At 33.7% G+C, this 22,381-nt stretch overlaps 1 protein-coding gene across 4 annotated transcripts in view; it reads left to right on the plus strand.

Moving 5' to 3' along the window:
* Nucleotides 1-360: 360 nt before the first annotated feature.
* LOC123680955 (putative leucine-rich repeat-containing protein DDB_G0290503) overlaps nucleotides 361-22,381 on the plus strand; it is a 43,088-nt gene continuing 21,067 nt past the window's right edge. For 2 of the 4 annotated variants that reach the window (XM_045619094.1, XM_045619095.1), the window contains exon 1: nucleotides 361-753. The gene's annotated coding sequence lies outside the window, so the exon portion shown is untranslated. Of the gene's footprint in view, nucleotides 754-12,386; nucleotides 12,533-22,381 lie in introns of those variants that run through there. The other 2 variants (XM_045619092.1, XM_045619093.1) reach the window with 2 other exon arrangements.

Genomic DNA, 22,381 nt, shown 5'->3' on the forward strand with positions numbered 1-22,381 from the left:
AAAATGATCTGAAGAATCTACCATATTCGTTTGTACCTCCAAGATCCCAGACAGCTAAGTCGATCAGAAAATTAATAATTTCTAGTAACCTTCGAATCTTCTTCTAATTGGTCTAATTATTACATCAAGTCTACCGATGACATAATTGGTGGATGCGCTTTGATCAAAAATGAAAATTTTCGTAGAATTTCACGTAAATACAAATTATAGAACACATTTTCATACAAACACATTCGAGTTTCTTTCTCCCAACAACATTTAATCACCTAAACAGCAAATCCCTAACAAATAGCATCTATATCGCAAAAAATCCACAATAAAAAAAAGGGGGAGCATGCGCAACTTCAACAGTCGTTCAGTTCGAGGGAACCCCTCTTCAATGGATATCGACTGGGTTTACACTCTGTTACTTTTCATAGTGATCGAAGTGGAGATAGTAAACTTCGTCTTCTTGCTGCTGAACCTCGTATTCTTCATTGACAGATACATGTTTTTCCGTCTTCTACAAAAAGTTACGTTAGGCTGAGCCGGCCAGCATCTCAGCTCACACCCAGTATGATGACAGGACGTTGTGGTGGTTGTTATTGTGTTTAGTTTGTGCAATTTCCCAAAGCAGGACGGTTGAGCTAACTGGATTGAACATTTCGATAACCGTTGGTTTTTCTCCGCCTATGGTTTTCAGTTCGTTTTTACAGGTGTGTTTCAACCCCTAGATAGATTTAAAGGATCCCTTCAGAGGATTTTAAATTTATGGTAAGTTACTTTTCCGTTGATGATTTGCCGATTTTTTCCCGTTTAGTTTTAATTTTCTTGATGATTATTACTGTTCGTCCAATAAATGTTAATAATATAAAATTACTACAATTTTTGAATAGATCAAACTGTTCTAATTACAGCAAAAAAAATATAATAATATTCGCGATACAATTCAATTTTTTATTCGGAAAAGTATCCTTAAGATCCTGATGTAATTATGTATAACTAAAAAACCATATTGAAAAAAAAAAAACACCAAGCAATGTTTTGTTTTGGAAACATCAAGCTATAACAAATAATTAATGATTCATTATATAAATACAGGGTTTTCTTGAATTGGAGATAAAAACGAAAATGACAGATTCCTCGGATCATTTCAAGAAAAAAAAATCCTATAAATATGGGTTTGCAAACGCTTTGATTTCGAGATACAGGGTGTTAACGATTTTTTCTCATAGCACCTACCCTTCAAAAGAAATTCAACTCAAATTTGGCATAGATAATTCAATTTAAAGTTGTCATCATGTGATACGCTAATTTTGAATGCAAATCTACAGGGTGATATTTTTCTGCTCGCTTCTTTCCTCCAGAACTTTTTTGGTGAACTTTGGTTCAGCACTGCACTTTTTGATTTCTTGTAAAGGGTGTTTTTTTTAGAGCTATAGAACTTTAAATTGCAATAAAACAACGATGGATTATTCTATTGACATGAATTTTATTTATCCGCAAGATAATCTTGTGGCATTACATTTTAAATATAATTTCTGGCATATGACCGCCACTGCTGGCTCAGATGTAGTCCAATCTGGACGTCCAATTTTCGATGACTTTTTCCAACATTTGTGGCCGTATATCGGTAATAACACGACGAATGTTGTCTTCCAAATGGTCAAGGGTTTGTGGCTTATCCGCATAGACCAATGACTTTACATAGCTCCACAGAAAGTAGTCTAGCGGTGTTAAATCAGAAGATCTTGGAGGCCAATTCACAGGTCCAAAACGTGAAATTAGGCGGTCACAAAAACGTGTCTTTCAATAAATCGATTGTGGCACGAGCTGTGTGACATGTTGCGCCGTCTTGTTGGAACCACAGCTCCTGGACATCATGGTTGTTCAATTCAGGAATGAAAAAGTTATTAATCATGGCTCTATACCGATCACCATTGATTGTAACGTTCTGGCCATCATCGTTTTTGAAGAAGTACTGACCACTGATTCCACCAGCCCATAAAGCGTACCAAACAGTCAGTTTTTCTGGATGTAACGGTATTTCGACATACACTTGAGGATTAGCTTCACTCCAAATGCGGCAGTTTTGTTTGTTGACGTAGCCATTCAACCAGAAGTGCGCTTCATCGCTAAACAAAATAAAATGGACGTAGTGCGCGATACGTATTCCGCACAGAACCATTATTTTCGAAATGAAATTGCACTATTTGCAAGCGTTGTTCAGGCGTGAGTCTATTCATGATGAATTGCCAAACCAAACTGAGAATAAATCACTTGACAGCTGTTAAATCGGTCACCATCTTGAACAGTAATGCCAACTTAAAGTTATATACCTCGAAAAAAAACACCCATTAGTTTTGTCTTATCTGCGACTAATTTCGAGAAAAAATTTCAAACAATTCTCTACTCATCCTCAGGAAAATACAAATTATTATAAAGATCCAGTTAGTAAGCTGTGATGAATAAATAAATTGTTTTAGTACTGATTCAACCAATCTGAAGCGAAGAATAATAAAGATTCACAAGAATATTCACCACAAAGAAGTAGGACTAAAAGAAACACCCTGTATCTCAAAATAATATGTTGGCGGGCAAATGTTTTTCGGACATTTTTTCTTTGAATTATACATGAAATTTCTCTTTTTTTTGTGTATACCTCCAATTTAAGAATTTAATTCTTCTCAACTACTGTAATTTTTGTTGGTTTATCAAAAATATATAGTAGTAATTATTATCTTATTAGTTTATTACTTCCGAGAGTTGGAATATGTTAACAAAATTACAATAATAATAAACAATAAAAACTAATTTGACTATATTGACGAGGATGTTGAGGAAGAATTGATTTTGAAATAGAAAAAAAATCTCTTTCCTAACCGAACACAAGGCATTAATCAATTCAAATTAAATTTAATTAATTTCACTATTACATATGTACTGGCATTTATACCAAAAAATTTTAGTATAAAATTTATTGTAGCGAGCTTGAAGTAGGCTCATTCCAAAGAAAAACATTTATGCTAACGAATAATCTAATTCTAGAAACCTAGAAGTGATTTTTCGATAAGATTCGTTGGTTTTTATCAAGAAATTGTCCCACATTGATAGTAGTGAGTGAAAATTGCAAAATATATTTGATATGAACTGACGAAATGGAACTGTATAAACATACTAAATGACAAATAACACTCCCTGAACATATCAGTATAGATCACAGTTCTGCAAACTTGAAAACAAAAAAAATTTACTATCCCTTTGAGCCTGTTTTTTAAAATAATCAGTTATCTCTACTTTTTGCCGAAATGTATAGGAAGGTATAGAATACATATTTCAATATTTTTTAGTATACAGAAAAATGTATATTCCCCATATCTACAAATCGTGTAACGAAGCAAAATCTTCTAGCTTGCCATTTATAAATGCCTAAATGATCACCAACAACAAAGAAAAATAAATGTTTAAGTAGTGGTGATGACTGATGATCTAATAGTTCCTGCTATTCTCTCCCAACTTGTGTATAAACAAATCCAAGGTGTCCCCGAATGTCTAGCATGTTTTCAAGGTTATCTATTCACAAGTTATTGCACTATCCATATTATAATATTTCATATAGACGAGTTTTTGCTCATTTGATTAAATTATTGCCTTGAACGGAGATTTTTTTTTTGGCGAAAGGAAAAGGTGTATGAATAACGAATAAATTAAATCTTAGAATGATAATTGATAATTAAAACGAATTAACTTAGAGTTGCATTCGAGAGGGAAATGAAGTAACAAGAGAATGGAACTAGAATTCGAAATTTATTGTCGATTTACTGATAGAATCGCCTCTAATGAGAAATAATATGTTTGTTAGGGGTTATCCATTTTGTAGTTTCGAGACAAGTGACCCATCAATATAATAGTATTTTTCACGGGCTATCCAAATATGTTACTGGAAAAACTATTGAACCAAGGCATGGAAAGTAATTTAGGAAAAACTATTTTTCCAAAAAACATTTTTTTTGCAAATTTGACTGATTTTCAAAATAAGAAGGTCTAGAGACTATTTCTTACTAATTGTTTTTCCATTTGGACTTCCGGTTTCCAAGGAAACAGAAGATTTTTTCACGCAAAATAAATTTCATGATATTTTCCCAAATTTTATGAATGCTCATTCGATTCTGAATCCAAAAATGTGAATAAAGTGGTAGTTCTATATTTATTTCAAGCTTCCATGTTGTCTATGGTTCTGAACGGGTGTTTTTTTTCGAGGTATATAACTTTAAGTTGGCATTACTGTTCCAGATGGCGACTGATTTAACAGCTGTCAAGTGATTTATTCTCAGTTTGGTTTGGCAATTCATCATGAATAGACTCACGCCTGAACAACGCTCGCAAATACTGCAATTTTATTTCGAAAATAATGGTTCTGTGCGGAATACGTATCGCGCACTACGTCCATTTTATTTTGTTTAGCGATGAAGCGCACTTCTGGTTCAATGGCTACGTCAACAAACAAAACTGCCGCATTTGGAGTGAAGCTAATCCTCAAGTGTATGTCGAAACACCGTAACATCCAGAAAAACTGACTGTTTGGTGCGCTTTATGGGCTGGTGGAATCATTGGTCCGTACTTCTTCAAAAACGATGATGGCCAGAACGTTACAGTCAATAGTGATCGGTATAGAGCCATGAATACTAACTTTTTCATTCCTGAATTGAACAACCATGATGTCCAGGAGCTGTGGTTCCAACAAGACGGCGCAACATGTCACACAGCTCGTGCCACAATCGATTTATTGAAAGACACGTTTGATGACCGCCTAATTTCACGTTTTGGACCTGTGAATTGGCCTCCAAAATCTTGTGATTTAACACCGCTAGACTACTTTCTGTGGGGCTATGTAAAGTCATTGGTCTATGCGGATAAGCCACAAACCCTTGACCATTTGGAAGACAACATTCGCCGTGTTATTGCCGATATACGGCCACAAATGTTGGAAAAAGTAATCGAAAATTGGACGTCCAGATTGGACTACATCCGAGCCAGCCGTGGCGGTCATATGCCAGAAATCATATTTGAAATGTAATGCCACAAGATTATCTTGCGGATAAATAAAATTCATGTCAATCGAATAATCCATCGTTGTTTTATTGCAATTTAAAGTTCTATAGCTCTAAAAAAACACCCTTTACAAACAACCCGTAAGAAATGCTTGCGAAAATCTCTTTTCTAAAGTCAATACCTACTTCACATTTGCATTTCGCATGCTATCATGAACGAGCCCATTCAAGAACACTTATCAGCTCGAATCTAATGCAGTGTGAGTGGATTTTTCAATACAACATCAAAGTTGATTAACCTTCTGGTTTAGCGATACAATTTCTACGAGATACACTGCTACATTTCCTGTGTCACTGATAAAATCAACAGGCATACTAAGATAAGAGTTTTGTATACGTTTGGTGTCATTTTCACTTCGATGGGTGAACATTATTTTCATGAAATACTAACCAGCAAGAAGATATTTATCAGAGCTTTCGTTTATATGAGATATTGAAACATTTAGAATCAATTATTGTTCAATATTTTCTGAATTTTATGGCGATATTAGAAGTTATTTCTAGAATCATTCAGAAGATCAACTGTTTTCTCAAATGATGTAGATAAAATTTATCATTCAATAAGAGGTTTCATTTTGAGAGATCTTGTGATTTAACACCTTTAGACTTTTTGAATATACGCTGTGTCCGTAAAGTATGGATCAAATTCATTTTTAGCTAAACAAACCATTTAAAGGAATAATTCTGAAACACGTCGATTTTTTATTTTAATTTACCGTATTTTAAAATAATAATCTAATATACAGGGTGAATTACTTTAGAGTAATGGCGTCAGCGTCATTTTTCTCAAATAGAACACCCCCATTTTGTCTCAATTTTCCGATTTACTCTAACTGAGCTGATAATTAACAATAATATCAAAGACACTTATTGTCTAGCGCCAATTGGTTTGAATTTAACACCCTTTAGTTTGTTACATTTTTAGATTAATAAAACTGTATAAAAATAAGAAATAATTTCTTTCATATTCTGTCTGCTAGACCACAAGTACCAAACACATGTTTGGAAACAGCTCATTTTTATTGATCTAAAAATGTAACAAACTACATGGTGTTACATTCAAACCAATTGCCGCTAGACAATAAGTATTTTTGATAATATTGTTAATTTAACTAATAAAGAATGTCACGTGTTACTTTATGAGCACACACAAAACTATTGTATTTTTGTCCATCCTGTACCAATTGGAATCAACATGTGGTACATTTTTGGAATCAGCTCAGCTAGAGTAATCGGAAAATTGAGACAAAATGGGGGTGTTCCATTTAAAAAAATGACTGTGGCGTCATTACTCGAAAGTAATTCACCCTGTATATTAGATTATTATTTTAAAATACGGTAAATTAAAATAAAAAATAGATAAGTTTAGTCGATAAACTTCAAAGCCTTCTTGGTTTGCATATTTGAGTCACAGAGAATTTGTTTACAAAAGAATGAAAACCTTTTTTAATTAAAAGAACAATAAAACATGACTAAGTAAAATTTGTAATATTTTTTATGGAATTTGTTGTGTTTTTGTGCACAATTGGAGGCTCAACTTGGGATTCAGTTTATCATATCTTGCCTAATTCGACATTCCAATCTGTTCTGAATATATCACATCTATTTATGAATAACCCAAATGCATTCCTCTCATACAAACCGATAAAATTTTTTATCTAATCGGTAATAATTCAATTTTCATTACTTTCCCTTCTCTAAATATCTCATTACGCTATTTGAAACTGTAATATTATTTATAACAATAATTATGGAACACGTTCGCACAGTAGGCATACTGAAAGTGAGGAATCAACTAGAGAGTTTTGTCTTTCCCATCGACATTACAAAATATCTATTGTTACAACGTGAAAACTATATTGAACCCAACAATTAGTAATCTTGATTGTGGGATCGTTTGAACGATAAAATTTGCAATGAATATCATTTTTTTCCAGATGCTTGTAAATCTTGTTTGTTTTGAGTTTTATTTCAAAGCTAATGAATCAACATCTGTTACGTTGAAATACAGAAAGTGGTCCATTGTTTCAAACTGGTTCTGTGAATTTTAAATCCATAGCGAAGTGAATCATTTCCTTTTCGATAAACAACAATTTCCTACTTTATTGGGCTGTATTGACAAATTTTATAGTTCGGAATAAAGTTCTTCGATGAAATGATTCGAATTGACATTCAATTTTTGCCCTCAAATAGCTGGACAAATTATTCAGTGCTTTTTACTGAGTACATAAAAATTGGATTCGTATAAATATTTCTCAAATGAATCGAAAGATGAGGGCATTTCAAAAAGAGGTTTTATTTTGAAAAAAAAAAGAGTATTAAATCAATTGAAAAGTCCCCGGTCTGATGCACAGATGATGGTGCTAGTATTAAATCCATATGATTTTTAGTTAGTACCAACCTTCAAAATGCTGTCAAAATTTGACAGCAGTCCGACCATTAGTTTGTGAGATATTGCGTTGTGAGTGTAGCTACTTTTATTATTTGAAAAAAGATGGAAAAAATAATTATTTGTGCTGATAAAATATTGCTTTTTGAAGAGAAAAAATACAGTTGAAGCAAAATCTTGGCTTGACGAAGAGTTTCCGGGGTCTGCACCTGGAAAATCAACCATCATTGATTGGTATGCTGAGGTTAAACGTGGTGAAATGAGCACCGAAGACGGCGAACGCAGTGGACGCCCAAAAAAGGCTGTCACCGACGAAAAAATCAAAAAAGTTCACAAAATAATTTTGAATGACTGTAAAGTGAAGTTGATCGAGATAGCAGACATTGTGAAGATATCATCTGAACGTGTACATCAAATCATTCACGAATATTTGTACATGAGAAAGCTGTGTGCAAAATGGGTACCGCGCGAGCTCACAATCGATCAATAGCAACAACGTGTTAATGATTCTGAGCAGTGTTTGAAGGTGTTTAAGTGCAATAAACCTGAATTTTTGCGTCGATATGTGACAATGGATGAAACATGGCTCCATCATTTCACTCCGGAGTACAATCGACAGTCAACTGAGTGGACTACACTCGATGAACTAAATCCGAAGCGAGGAAAAACACAATAGTCAGCTGGTAAGGTTATGGCATCAGTATTCTGGGATACGCAAGGTATAATATTCATTGATTACCTCCAAAAGGGTCAGACCATCAACAGCGATTATTATATAGCATTATTGAATCGTTCAAAGGATGAAACCGTTAAAAAACAGCCCCATTTGAAGAAAAAAGATGCTGTTTCATCAAGACAATGCGCCGTGTCACAAATCAATGAAAACAATGGCAAAATTGCATGAATTGGGCTTCGAATTGCTTCTGCATCTACCGTATTCGACAGATCTGGCCCCCAGCGACTTTTTCCTGTTCTCAGACCTCAAAAGAATGCTCGCTGGAAAGAAATTTAGCGCCAATGAAGAAGTAATCACCGAAACTGAGACCTATTTTGAAGCGAAAGACAAATTGTACTACAAAAATGGTGTCGAAAAGTTGGAAGATCGCTATAATCGCTGTATCGCCCTCGAAGGCAACTATGTTGAATAATAAAATCGAATTTTTCCAGAAAAAAATGTGTTTTATTATGGTAGACCGGGGACTTCACAATTGGCCTGTTATCTATATTTTAACAGTAATCAATTAATACTTATTTCGTTGTTGAGTCTTCAAGTTTTTTATAAAACTTGAAAACCTTCTGAAGCCGCTGTAAGTTAAAAAAAACGGGTACATCAAGTAGACGCGCATCAGGAATTCCGTAAGCACCAATTGACAGCAATAATAACATCTGAAATAGAATCAAATCACCGCACTCTTATACGTAATGTCTTCGTTCTCTTGTGAATTCAGATTATAGGCTGTCACAGTTGAGATTTCGATTTAATTTCATAACCTGCCTTGTTTTATATGTAGGTATTCCTCGATGCCATATATGTATGCCATGGTGTAACGACCTTTGTGGTAAAAGCTTGCTGATTGCCTTGCAAGGTCGTTCCAATGGACCCAACACCATCATTTCGATTTATGGTAGGAGAAATCTCTTGTTCTTCACCTTTTGGAGTCGGTGTTTCGGTAACATTTGAACTGCCGACCATTTTGGTTGTCTCGGTGACACATCGATCGTATGGGAGTTAGTAAGCATGGAGTGTTACGAAGATAGAATAAATTCATTGATACGCTGACAATAAGTAGAGAGTAGGGGGAGCATATGTCATTTTCAGTAAGCAAATTTTGTCCCCAACATGAACTATCAAATTTGACATGAAGCGCGCGGAAATGAAAACATATCAGTGATACGATATTTCACTAAATTTTCCAGTTTTTCCACAAAGAACGCACTTCTTATGTCCCATAGTGAATCAACGTTTCATATTAACTCAAAATATATTGAAATAAATACCTAAATATATCAGAAATTCAGAAAACAAACTTCAAAGCGCGCCAAACGACGTGAAACAACCGATGACAGTAGGAGAGCAAAAGTTGTCAAACCTTGGATTTCAGCAAGTAGATACAGAAAATAATAAATATTCTGCTTATTATAAATTCGACAATTAGGAAAAATATCGGATTCCAAATATTCAAATTTGCATATTCAATCGGGAATCACTCAAATAAATATATTTCATTCAATATAATATACATTCATAACGATATAGTAAAATTGTGGATTTGAAAATATATCACAATCCGACAACGTAATCTAACCAATTTGGGGACATGTAAAAATTGCTTATACTTCCTATATCTATGTTTATTACTCTATGGTTTGAACAAAAACAAGTAATTAGACATACACAACATAATCTGTAATAACTAATTACCCATAGATGATCTATGTCAATTCAAGCACAAGACCAAAAAGTTTTAAATCAATTTAGAGCCATATTCACTTTAAGAATATTTTTCTTTATCTTTTTTATCCATCTTGTGGATTAGACATAACACAAACGCCATTAGACCGTATTATGCAGACTTAGGTGTTAACAACAAGACGGCGCTACTTGCCACACACAAGCATGTTCTTGGTCATGTTATTACTCGCAGAGGTTATCACAATCTTCAGATTTTGTTGGAATTTTATCGTAACTTAGCTATGTTTTTTCCAAGTGAAACGAAAATTTTGTTATCCTAAAGTTAAGCAGAGGTGGACGGGATCACTATCTGAATGGGCGACCGCCATATGAGACATGAACTAGTTTTCCAAAAAAAAAAATGCGAAAACTTCAAATTTTCAGGGCAGATCTAAAAGCTGCAGTGTTCTTCCCAATTTTTTTTTCATAATAATAATTAGCGTGGGTACAAACCGTTCACGGATGTAACTATTGATCCTTTTCCGTTTTGCCACACCTGGTTGGATGTTTATGATGCGGTATTGGTTCGTCCACAGGTGCAGCTCCGATTCTATGGGCGCAGAATTGAGATTTAGCAGTTCATTCAACTTGTACTATTTCCGTACCTATAATATTCCTGTTTATGCGAAGAAGAGAGGAAGACAAATAGGTATGTGCATGTGCTTTGCATAATAAAACGCTCTGTGCATATTGAACACGAATAAAAAGAGGGGGGAATACAAAAGGCAGAAGGAAAGAAAACGGTTGTAGGACTTTTAATAAGGCTTAGAAAATGGAACTAACAATATTCATTATTATGGTATAATGTAAGCTGGCGGTATAGGCTAGTTGAACAGATTTCTCAAATCATCTCTAATTATATTTATCAAATTGTATACAAATTGACAATTTTCAATTCGCAAAAAAATTGCAACAAAAAAGTAAGAATCCAAAGAAGCTGCCAAAATGCAATTTTATGCAACGTGTCGTCATCAGTGACGTCAAAATCAAGTGCTATGTGTGCTATGTGATTTTCAAGCTACTTGATTTTTGACAGTTTTATTGTGTTGTGTCACATCAATAAAAAATGATGAAATAAGAAGGAACCTTGCAAAAAACCCTTTCATTTATCAAATTTATCGTATAAAACATCCGAAAATATCAACTGTTTTGAAACAGAAACATGAATAAATCACTATAAATTATAACAAAATGAAAAATTATAAAAAATTAAGTTTCTTAATATTGAGAAACCTCCAGGCTTTGTTTGATTTCATAATTTTCCATCCAGGATCTAAGACACATTAGGCATCTTAAAGATTTGTCGCCTAACTCATTGCGGATATTTGTAACTGTAATAGCAACTCTAGAAAATTGTCTTTCAACAGCAGCTGAAGATGCTGGCGTTGATAAAAAATCCTTGGCCATTTCGGCCAAGTTTGGAAAGATATTTCTGAAACTACCAAAATCTACCGATATATTTCATAGTAATGTAAGAAAACTACTTATAAAGTCAAACTGGCGAATGCTTCAGTCTCTCGGCGCTTGAGGAATCCCCTTATTTAGTCTAAGCGCGCACGAGATTGCAGAAATATATGCCGTGCGATGCGTGCATATCAAGTAGCTTGGTATCAAGTCAAGCAATAAATATCTAAAATCAAGCCAAGCTCAAGTATGTCATTTTTCACGAGCTTGATTTTGTGAAGATCACTTCAATATAAAATAGTAAACTTACCATCATTCGATAGTATTTCATTATAAAGGTTAAAGCTTGAGTAAATTTGATATTTTTGCGTTGGCAACTCTGAATATCTTCATTAATCTTGAAAAATTACATATCATAGTCTAGTATGGTCCAAGTACCACCACAAAGTACCAACATCAATGCAAACGACTTCTCAACGTGTTTTATTCATATTCAAATGATGACTCTTCATTTATTTGTTAACAAAGAACGTGTATTGAACTCTTAACAATGAGGGGGAAAGAGGGCAGAAGGCAAGAAAACCGTTGTTTTTTGAATATTTGACCTTAAAGGCCTTGTAGTCGAACACACAATAATTTGCATTATTGTTTGTTGCTCCGTTTACATATCTTTATTTTAACGTTGGCATCCCTGAACATATGTCACTAATGTCAATAATTTACATATCATACGCCTCTATGCTTCTAGTAGGACCTACACGAAGTTCTTGAAAATCAATGCAAACTACAACTTGACGTTTTTTCTCCATATTCAAATGAAGGCTCTGTATTTGTTTGTTTTGTTGGACATCTTGAAGATATTTCGCAACCGATAAAGAATCCACATTTAAATATAACTTGCCGCTTATTGTGCTTATCGAATATTGTTGACAAAAAGGTTCAAGGTCAACCAGTTATGTCTCCCTTTTTAAGTAATGCGTGTAAGCTTTCAGATACTAGGGGTTAAAACGAAGGTCAGTTCATAATTAAGTATTACGCTAGGGGGATATGTTTTTCTTGTCGGAGGTTATTACAAAGGGTTATCTTGGAAATTACTCTGATTTGTTTGTTTGTATATAAAAACCGACAGAAGAAATCAATCTGTGATGGGTGCAAGTGTCACTGTGATCTACACGAAACCAACGAAATGAATCATAGGTAAGAAATATGGAAGTTTGATAAGATATAATGGGAATTTCAGAACTTTGTTCGGCTAATACGATTGCTTAAACTTCCTGAAATACATTGTGTCAAGAAAACACGAGGAGCCAATCATTAAAAAAGATTCGCTTGTTATGTTGGCACGACTGTCCTCTACACTTACCCAGAGTTTGTGGGTTATCTGTCATTTAGTTTGTTTACAGTGCTTCATCTCAGGTTTTTTGTTTGTTGTCTTTAAAAAGTAATACTTCTAGGCAAAGAAGCATTGAACATTCCAATAGAAATGGTATAATTTGAAATGGTTATAATGGCAACACTGTGTATTATTTTTTCACATTTCTTATGTCATGGAAAGATACACGCTTTAACAACGTTTAGTTTTTGGATATTGTTTCATCAAAATCAATCATTTGTGAAGTCTTAGAGGAATTTAGGAAGAATTCATTGTCGCAATTTGTCTGCAAACCTCAAATTGTTTGGAAATACATAGGATGTACCAAATAAGTTGTTCTATTTTTTGGGACACCCTATTTTTATTGAATTTTCAGATTGCATGGAATAAATGAACTCAAGTTATTTCAAATTTCATATGCTTTGAACCTTGAGATATTTTTTTTTCTTTGGAAAAACATGTCATCGAAAAGTGGTTTCATTTTGAACACCCACTAGAAGTCTCAATGATTATCGAAAAGTAACTTTTCAAAATCTCATTCGAATAAATTAATTTCGGAGTCATTAGGTTTTTCCACTCAGTAAGAAACATAGATAATGGGTGTATACGCAATTTTTACATGTCCCCAACATGGTTAGATTACGTTGTTGGATTGTGATATATTTTCAAATCCACAATTTTACTATATCGTTATGAATGGATATTATATTGAATGAAATATATTTATTTCAGTGATTCCCGATCAAATATGCAAATTTGAATATTTGGAATCCGATATTTTTCTAAATTGTCGAACTTATAATAAGCAGAATATTTATTATTTTCTGTATCTACCTGCTGAAATCCAAGGTTTGGCAACTTTTGCTCTCCTAGTGTCATCGGTTGTTTCACGTCGTTTGGCGCGCTTGACGTTTGTTTTCTGAATTTCTGATATATTTAGGTATTTATTTCAATATATTTTGAGTTAATATGAAACGTTGATTCACTATGGGACATAAGAAATGCGTTCTTTGTGGAGAAACTCGCGAAATGAGTGAAATATCGTATCACTGATATGTTTTCATTTCCGCTCGCTTCATGTCAAATTTGATAGTTCATGTTAGGGACAAAATTTGCTTTCTGAAAATACAAACATGCTCTATCTATGTTTATTACTCTCAGGGGTTTTCCAAAGACGATTTATGAAAAATCTGAGGTACTCTGTCGAATAAACATATAAGAAATTTAACCGTAATAGAGCTTTAGGTCGATGGTGGAACACCCTGTATAATTATTGAAAGAGTCACACAGTTTCTTCAAATCAATCAATGTTTCATTATCAAAAATAACTACAACTAATTGGAATTCATGGTGATGAAATTTCTCCATCCAGGCTTTCCACTTGAATTCATCTGGAATACTTTGAAACCCCTGGATTTATTCGAACGAAAGAAGCTGAAACATCAGCATACTGAATGATATAACAATCTCGGGTTGTATCGATCCAAACTCCCTCCCTTTTCAACTCGAGCTGCAAGAGCTCCCTAGGGATTTCTGGGTCGAAATGTTGACCAATAAACCTTAATTGCGTAACATCTGTTGGCCCTGCTTCAATAAATAGAAGATGAGATGAATTATGGACCCTCTGAGAAAATTTTAAGGAGGGAGAAAACCAAGCAATCATTCATGAACAGCTCGTTTCTACTTTGAACGTTTTAAACACGCTTTTTCGAATGGAAATCGAGCAAATAATAATAAATTATGTCTTTCTTCACTTGAAATAAAAATAAAAATACCAGCATCTACCTAACCTAACAGGCCTATTGAGAAATTCCCGGTCTACCATAGTAAAACACATTTTTTTTTGGCAAAATTCGATTTTATTATTCAACATAGTTGCCTTCGAGGGCGATACACCGATTATAGTGATCTTCCAACTTTTCGATACCATTTTTGTAGTACGATTGTATTTCGCTTCGAAATAGGCCTCAGTTTCGGCGATTACTTCTTCGTTGGCGCTAAATTTCTTTCCAGCGAGCATTCTTTTGAGGTATGAGAACAGGAAAAAGTCGCTGGGGACCAGATCGGGCGAATACGGTGGATGCAGAAGCAATTCGAAGCCCAATTCATGCAATTTTGCCACTGTTTTCATTGATTTGTGACACGGCGCATTGTCTTGATGAAACATCACCTTTTTTTTCTTCAAATGGGGCAGTTTTTCAACGATTTCACCCTTTAAACGATCGAATAACGCTATATAATAAACTCCGTTGATGGTCTGGCCCTTTTGAAGGTAATCAATCGATATTATACCCTACGCATCCCAGAATACTGATGCCATAACCTTGCCAGCTGACTGTTGTGTTTTTCCTCGCTTTGGATTCGGTCAATCGTGTGCAGTCCACTCAGCTGACTGTCGATTAGACTCCAGAGTAAAATTATGGAGCCATGTTTCATCCATTGTCACATATCGACGCAAAAATTCAGGTTTATTGCACTTAAACAGCTTCAAACACTGCTCAGAATCATTAACACGTTGTTGTTTTTGATCGATTGTGAACTCGTGCGGCACCCATTTTGCACACAGCCTTCTTATGTACAAATATCCGTGAATGATATTATGTATACGTTCAGATGATATCTTCACAATTTATGCTATCTCGAATAACTTCACTTTACGGTCATTCAAAATTATTTTGTGAACTTTCAAAATTTAACTCAAGTAGCGTTTAATATTAGCCTCGTTTTGAAATAATGTTTCTCTAATTCTGTGGTTATTCCGTTCATTCTTCCACATCTTGTAGAACAAAATCGTACGAGAATATATCAGAAACACACAGTTTTCATGGTTATATTTTATTTTTATTTGTTGGTACTCCGAACTTTCCGCCACGGCTTTATCTGTCAATTCATCAATTTGCCTTAAAGAAATCAGTTCTGCCAACCAACATTTTTCAATGCAAAAATCACTAAATTATATTTATGGGAATATTTCATTAATTTCAATGAAAATGCAATGAATTAGAGAAAATAATGTATAATACTCATACAGAAGGCTCATTCTACCACTCGTTCATTCCAAAACTCGCCACTTCGTGGCTCGTTTTTGAATTTTGAACTCGTGGAAGAATATCAATGCCTTCTGCACTTGTATTATAAATAACTATTCTCTAATTCTGTGGTTATTCCGTTCATTCTTCCACATCTTGTAGAACAAAATCATGCGAGAATATATCAGAAACGCATAGTTTTCATGATTATATTTTATTATTATATGTTGGTACTCCGAACTTTCCGCCACGGCTTTATCTGTCAATTCATCGTTCAAATTTGAAATTTGCCTTAAAGAAATCAGTTCTGCCAACCAACATTTTTCAATACAAAAATCACTAAATGATATTTATGGAAATATTTCATTAATTTCAATAAAAATGCAAAGAATTAGAGAAAATAATGTATAATACTCGTACAGAAGGCTCATTCTACCACTCGTTCATTCAAAAAGTCGTGGCTCGTTTTTGAATTTTAAGAACTCGTGGAAGAATATCAAAGCCTTCTGCACTTGTATTATAAATAACTATTATAATTCTGTTACCCTTCAGGTGAGCGTTGAAAGTATCTGCAAAACTTCCTTCCGCTCGATTGTTGCAATACCAATTTCCTCATGGTTCTAAGCAAAAAAAAATTAAACCAATTTAATTATCAAACAGTCCATTTCTCCGATCACTAATCAGCATACCTCCAATTATACGAATAAATTAGCGTATTTTTATCGCATTCTTCTGCAAATAGAAACAACCTTGATGAGCCTCTTTCACCCATATGTATATAATAAGAAATTTAAACTGTGCATATCGGCCAATTCAATTAAATCCATCGGTTACAAAATATGGATGAAGAAAGTGGTACACTCATGTAAGTACGTTGGGTACTTACATAATTGTCCGTAAACAACTATAAGTAATGTGGTTTTTATCAAGTTTCGAGTTTACGGGTTTTGTTTGACCTCGATTTCTTCACATCGCCTGTATCCAGAGAAAAGGTGCATTTGAAGGAACATCTGGAAAGATCTGAACCTACCTTGAAAAGGGAGTGGTTTCAATTTTCTCGAATTGATTTTCTGAACTTCAATTAGAGCTAATCACTTTTAATTGGCTCTTTAACAACTTTTAAAAGGTAACGTTATTAGGGAACTATCTCAGACGTAATTGAATTAAATATTACACTGAGTGTTTCATCTTTTAGAAGCCCTATGAAAGATAACAGATACGGAGTGTTTTTATGAATAGTTGAAGGTACAAACTAGCTTATGACAGTTTATTAGTTGTACTATTATCAGTTTTACTGTTGTCTAATTGTTCATTAGACAACTCAAATTGAAAACTAACATTTGTCATTATTTACTCGTTGTATAATCTACTATTATTAATTAACTGGGATGGTTTTCAAAATGAAACCATGTTAGAAATGGTTATTTGAGCAGCAACTTGGAAAAATCAAGAGTTATGGTATTTCCCAACACAATTTTTTATCAAATTTTGAATAGGATGTGACTATACTAATTCAAATTGATATATGTAGTAGTTACTGAAAATATTCCTACGACTGTTACTCGTAGATTTCTTTTAAATTTGTGGTTATTTATTTCTTACAATATAACTTTGATATCAAGTATTGTTGAACATCATGTTTCATGATTTTGGTTTTGGAAAGAAGTGGAAAATAATAATAGTTTTTATTCTTCTTTCTTCAATTTTTTCAATAGAAGAACCTATTTCCGATTCAGAAAACGATTTTTTATCAACGTAAATGGAGTATCAATTTATAGGTCAAAATTGAAAAAACCTCAGAGTAATAAACATAGATAGTGGGAGTATACGTCATTTTCAGGAAACAAATTTTGTCCCCAACATGAACTATCAAATTTGACAAGAAGCGCGTGAAAATGAAAACATATCAGTGATACGATATTTCACTCAATTCGCGAGTTTCTCCACAAAGAACACACTTCATGTGTCCCATAGTGAATCAACGTTTCATATTAACTCAAAATGTATTGAAATAAATACCTAAATATATCAGAAATTCAGAAAACAAACTTCAAGCGCGCCAAACGACGTGAAACAACCGATGACGCTAGGAGAGCAAAAGTTGCCAAACCTTGGATTTCAGCAGGTAGATACAGAAAATGATAAATATTTTGTTTATTATAAATTCGACAATTAGGAAAAATATCGGATTCCAAATATTCAAATTTGCATATTTAATCGGGAATCACTCAAATAAATATATTTCATTCAATATAATATACATTCATATCGATAAAGTAAAATTGTGGATTTGAAAATAAATCACAATCCGACAACGTAATCTAACCATGTTGGGGACATGTAAAAATTGCGTATACTCCATCTATCTATGTTTATTACTCTATGAAAATAAACTACACGCTGAGCAGGGTAAAAAGTCATCAGAATACGTTATCAAAATGGAATTTTCTTGAAGCTTCTAACGAGAGGAGTTTACCGTTTAAAGTTAAGAGTATCGATCCTTGAATTCATGACCAGAACAAATTTGATAGCGCTATTAAGTAAATTTAATTGTTTGTCAGAATAATCCTGAAAATGGTCTGAATAATGCAGTGTACTATAACCAATAGCTCACTCTTCAAGTTCAGAATGAATTTAAAGTTCGTTTACCCATCTTAAACGACTACCATGTGGCTCTGGTAATGAAATGTTATGCAGCAAGCAGGAGCAGAATTAATTTTTCATCTTAGACAAGGACTGTATAAAAATTTCTTTGATGGATCTCGGTGATAAATCTTTGATAGGGTTTCAGCTAACCGTTTTAATTTCAAATAGGTACGTTGAAAAATTCTTAAATCGGGTAATACGATACTTGGGAAATATATTTATATCGTTCTAAAGAAGATGTTGTTCATGAAGTTAAGCCCTATGTCGATTTATTGTGTTGATTTATTTCATTGAGAAGTTAACACATATTATAGTTAGCGCTTTCTTCATAGCTTGACATTTGGCACAATTCATTTACGCTTGTTTGAAAGTGTTTATGATGAGGAATCTGTGACGTCACACTTCCCATATTTTAAAGTTAATATCGGGCTTATTCCAATTGGCAAACATTGTATTTAATTTTTTTTAGTCAGTAGCAAATGTCAACACCTTTTAAAAAATCTCTTCCAAATGATAAGATAAAATGCAAGGTGTGCAATTTGAAATATGCCGATATTAACGTTTGGATATTTAATATTCGCTCTTCTCTGCCCAAAATATTCCTACTTCCAACCGAAATTCGAATTGCGTAATTTTTCCAACTGAAAAGTCATTTTTCGAACATCTGTTCATATCTAAATACTCCACATACGATGATTCATCTGTTTATCATGTTTGAAGAATTGAATTCATTTTTCACGCAGTCACCTCACCACTAACAGGTGTTTGTTCACCCAAATTTGTTGAAATTAGAGTGCAGTCAGTACTTTTCTACGTTCGTCTAGTATTCACTATCTCATTCAAATAAATTCATTTATTTGGAAGTTTTTAGGTTTTTCCGAGAACCCTCCAATTCATGAAAAATCAGAATATCTGAAGAAGATAAATTTCGGGCATATAAAACATACAGATTATGATTAGTTCACTAACTTTTGAAGAGAAGTATATCTCGCTGTTGCCACTTTATGGTCCAGAAATAAAACATTTTGAAACTTATGGCCCCATCGTTAGAAATAATCTGAATTCAGCACTCTCTCCCTATTGAAATCACACAGTGATCTCCATTAAGTTTTTTTTCGCAACAAAGCATCCTCTCTCAGCGAACAGATGTTGAAGAGCTCACCATCTACGAGATATGTCGCCATTTGTTTTAAACAACCGTCTACCAGTGCCAGCAACAGAAAACGACAAACGCGAATCTACAGAGTGGCACAAAAACAAAAAACAAAAACAGAGAGAGATCCGCATGCCGAAAATTCCGAGGCGAAAATAAACTGGACAACGGGAGAAAACGGGACATCTAAAACGATTCCGCATGTTTGTTTTGTTCAACGCTCTGAGATCGTCGTTTGAAATGTCAGAAGTTTAAAAACGTGGTTGAGGACGGTCAGTTACGTAATACGGCTTGAGAAGCTCGATTGCTAGTAGCTAAACTCAGAAAATTGACTGTGACGCTCGAGGAGGAATTTTAATTGTGCCCAATTGGACATGCACCTCGTAATGTTTTGCCGTTTCCTCGATTTTTTTGAGTTATTCGCGTGAAACATGATATTTAGCTGAATACACAGGTGACGGTCGTCTTACTTGACCTTTTTCGACTAGAACGCTTCACAATTTTAGCGAAGGCTGAATACAGTACAACTTCGATAGTTCGGACAGTCGTTAGTCCGGATACTCCAGTATTCCGGACACTGCTGGGATTCGGGCATTTTGAAATTTTTACCTCTGAAATCCGGGCGCGAAAATATTCATTATGCAAAACAATAGCATTTTCCTGTCCATACATGTAAAAAACGGCGGCAGCATCTTTCATAATGCACTTTATTTTTGAGCGTGCCGGACGCAATGGCTCCAGTCAAATGATCACATAAGACACTTACACTCACAGAAAAGTCTAGCTATCAGGTGGACTGAGAAGAATAATCTCACCCTTGAAGATTTATAGCTTTTGAAAAGGCTTAAAGACAAGGCAATTGATATAGATGCATCCAAAAAGGTCCAAACTAAAATTGATATGTATTTTTCAAAAAAGTAGAAGATATTTCATTTTGCATACATACATAATATATATGTATACAATATTATAAATACCTACAAGTACAGTACATATTTACGTAACGTGTTACATGTACTTAGGAGTTTTGTTCAGTTTTGTTTTATTTTATGAGAATAGTTATATATAATACAAGTGTAGAAGGCATTGATATTCTTCCACGAGTTCAAAATTCAAAAACGAGCCATGAAGTGGCGAGTTTTGGAATGAACGAGTGTTTGAATGAGCCTTCTGTACGAGTTTTATACATTATTTTCTCTAATTCATTGCATTTTCATTGAAATTAATGAAATATTTCCATAAATATAATTTAGTGATTTTTGCATTGAAAAATGTTGGTTGGCAGAACTGATTTCTTTAAGGCAAATTGATGAATTGACAGATAAAGCCGTGGCGGAAAGTTCGGAGTACCAACATAGAATAATAAAATATAACCATGAAAACTGTGCGTTTCTGATATATTCTCGCACGATTTTGTTCTACAAGATGTGGAAGAATGAACGGAATAACCACAGAATTAGAGAAAATAATATTTTTTTTGTGACTTGATTAATAAACCTTATTTTTATAATTTATAAGTTGCTTTATTTCTTAAATTAAAATCACTTCAGTAATCCGGACGCCTCAATAATCCGGACAGATACCGGAACGATATCTGCCCGGACTACTGAAGTTATACTGTAGTTGCATAGAAATTCTAAAATTACGTATTTTTCGCTGGTTTTTGCAAAATGTTCCTAAATTGAAGGTACAAACCATAATTTTGAGATGAAAATTTGCATATTGGGATTAGAGACAATGATCTTTCTGCCTTAAATATTTTCAGATCTCTACAATTTCCAGTTATACCGGAAGCAGACTACTATTTCCTTATTTCAAATGGAACACCCAGTATATTAATGCATCATTAGATAGCTTTTTTGATGACAATTCCGGCAATACGCCATACCCTGGGTAAACACTCAACGATTCATGAGTTAATGGGATTCTTATAAAAAAATGATAGCGATGAGGACTAACATTTTTTTGAATATTGCGGCAGAAAAAACTTTGTTCGAAAAATTTTTTTTGAAAATGTTTTTGACTGAAAATTTACAGGGTGTTTGTAAGAAGATTATGGACTTGGACAACTCAAATTCATCAAAACTCAAGGTTTTCGAATTAGAACCTATATTTTTTATTAATTCAGCCAATTCTACGTACAAAAATAGTGGGGGTTATTTAAGCAAACCCTATATATAAAATGAATACTTTGAGAGTTATCGAGGAAGAACTTTAAATGAAGAAAAACCTGTGGAGTCGTCTGTGACATCCGGAAAACACAGAAAGAAACTAAAATTCGATGTTTCCATAACTAAATTTTACATTTCATGAAATATAATTAATTTTTCGATGGGATTGTTCAAAAATACATAAGCCAATACAATTTTCAATTAAGAATAATTAATTACAATTCTTGAGATGTCAAATTTAGTTATGGAAACATCGAATTTTAGTTTCTTTCTGTGTTTTCCGGAAGTCACAGATGACTCCACACAGTTATAAATTGCGGTTTTTCCTATTTTAAAGTTCTTCCTCGATAATTCTTATAGTATTCATTATAGGTATAGGGTTTGCTTAAGTAACCCCCACTATTTTTGTACGTAGAATCGAATAAAATTATAAAAAATATAGGTTCTAATTTGGAAATCTTGAGTTTTGATGAATTTGGGTTGTCCAAGTCATGATCTTCTTATAATATCCTTGTACTATGGTACTACTGAGAATAATAGTTATCATTTTTGACTTATGGTATAATCTCCTATCAAATTTAAGCCTGTTACTTAGATTTTCAGCCTTCAAAATGTGTATAGATTAAACAAAAATATGAAACATGAATAAAATCCTTGAAATCTTTTCGTGGAAAA

This window comes from Harmonia axyridis, chromosome 5 (assembly GCF_914767665.1).
Source record: "Harmonia axyridis chromosome 5, icHarAxyr1.1, whole genome shotgun sequence".
NCBI classification, from domain to species: domain Eukaryota; kingdom Metazoa; phylum Arthropoda; class Insecta; order Coleoptera; family Coccinellidae; genus Harmonia; species Harmonia axyridis.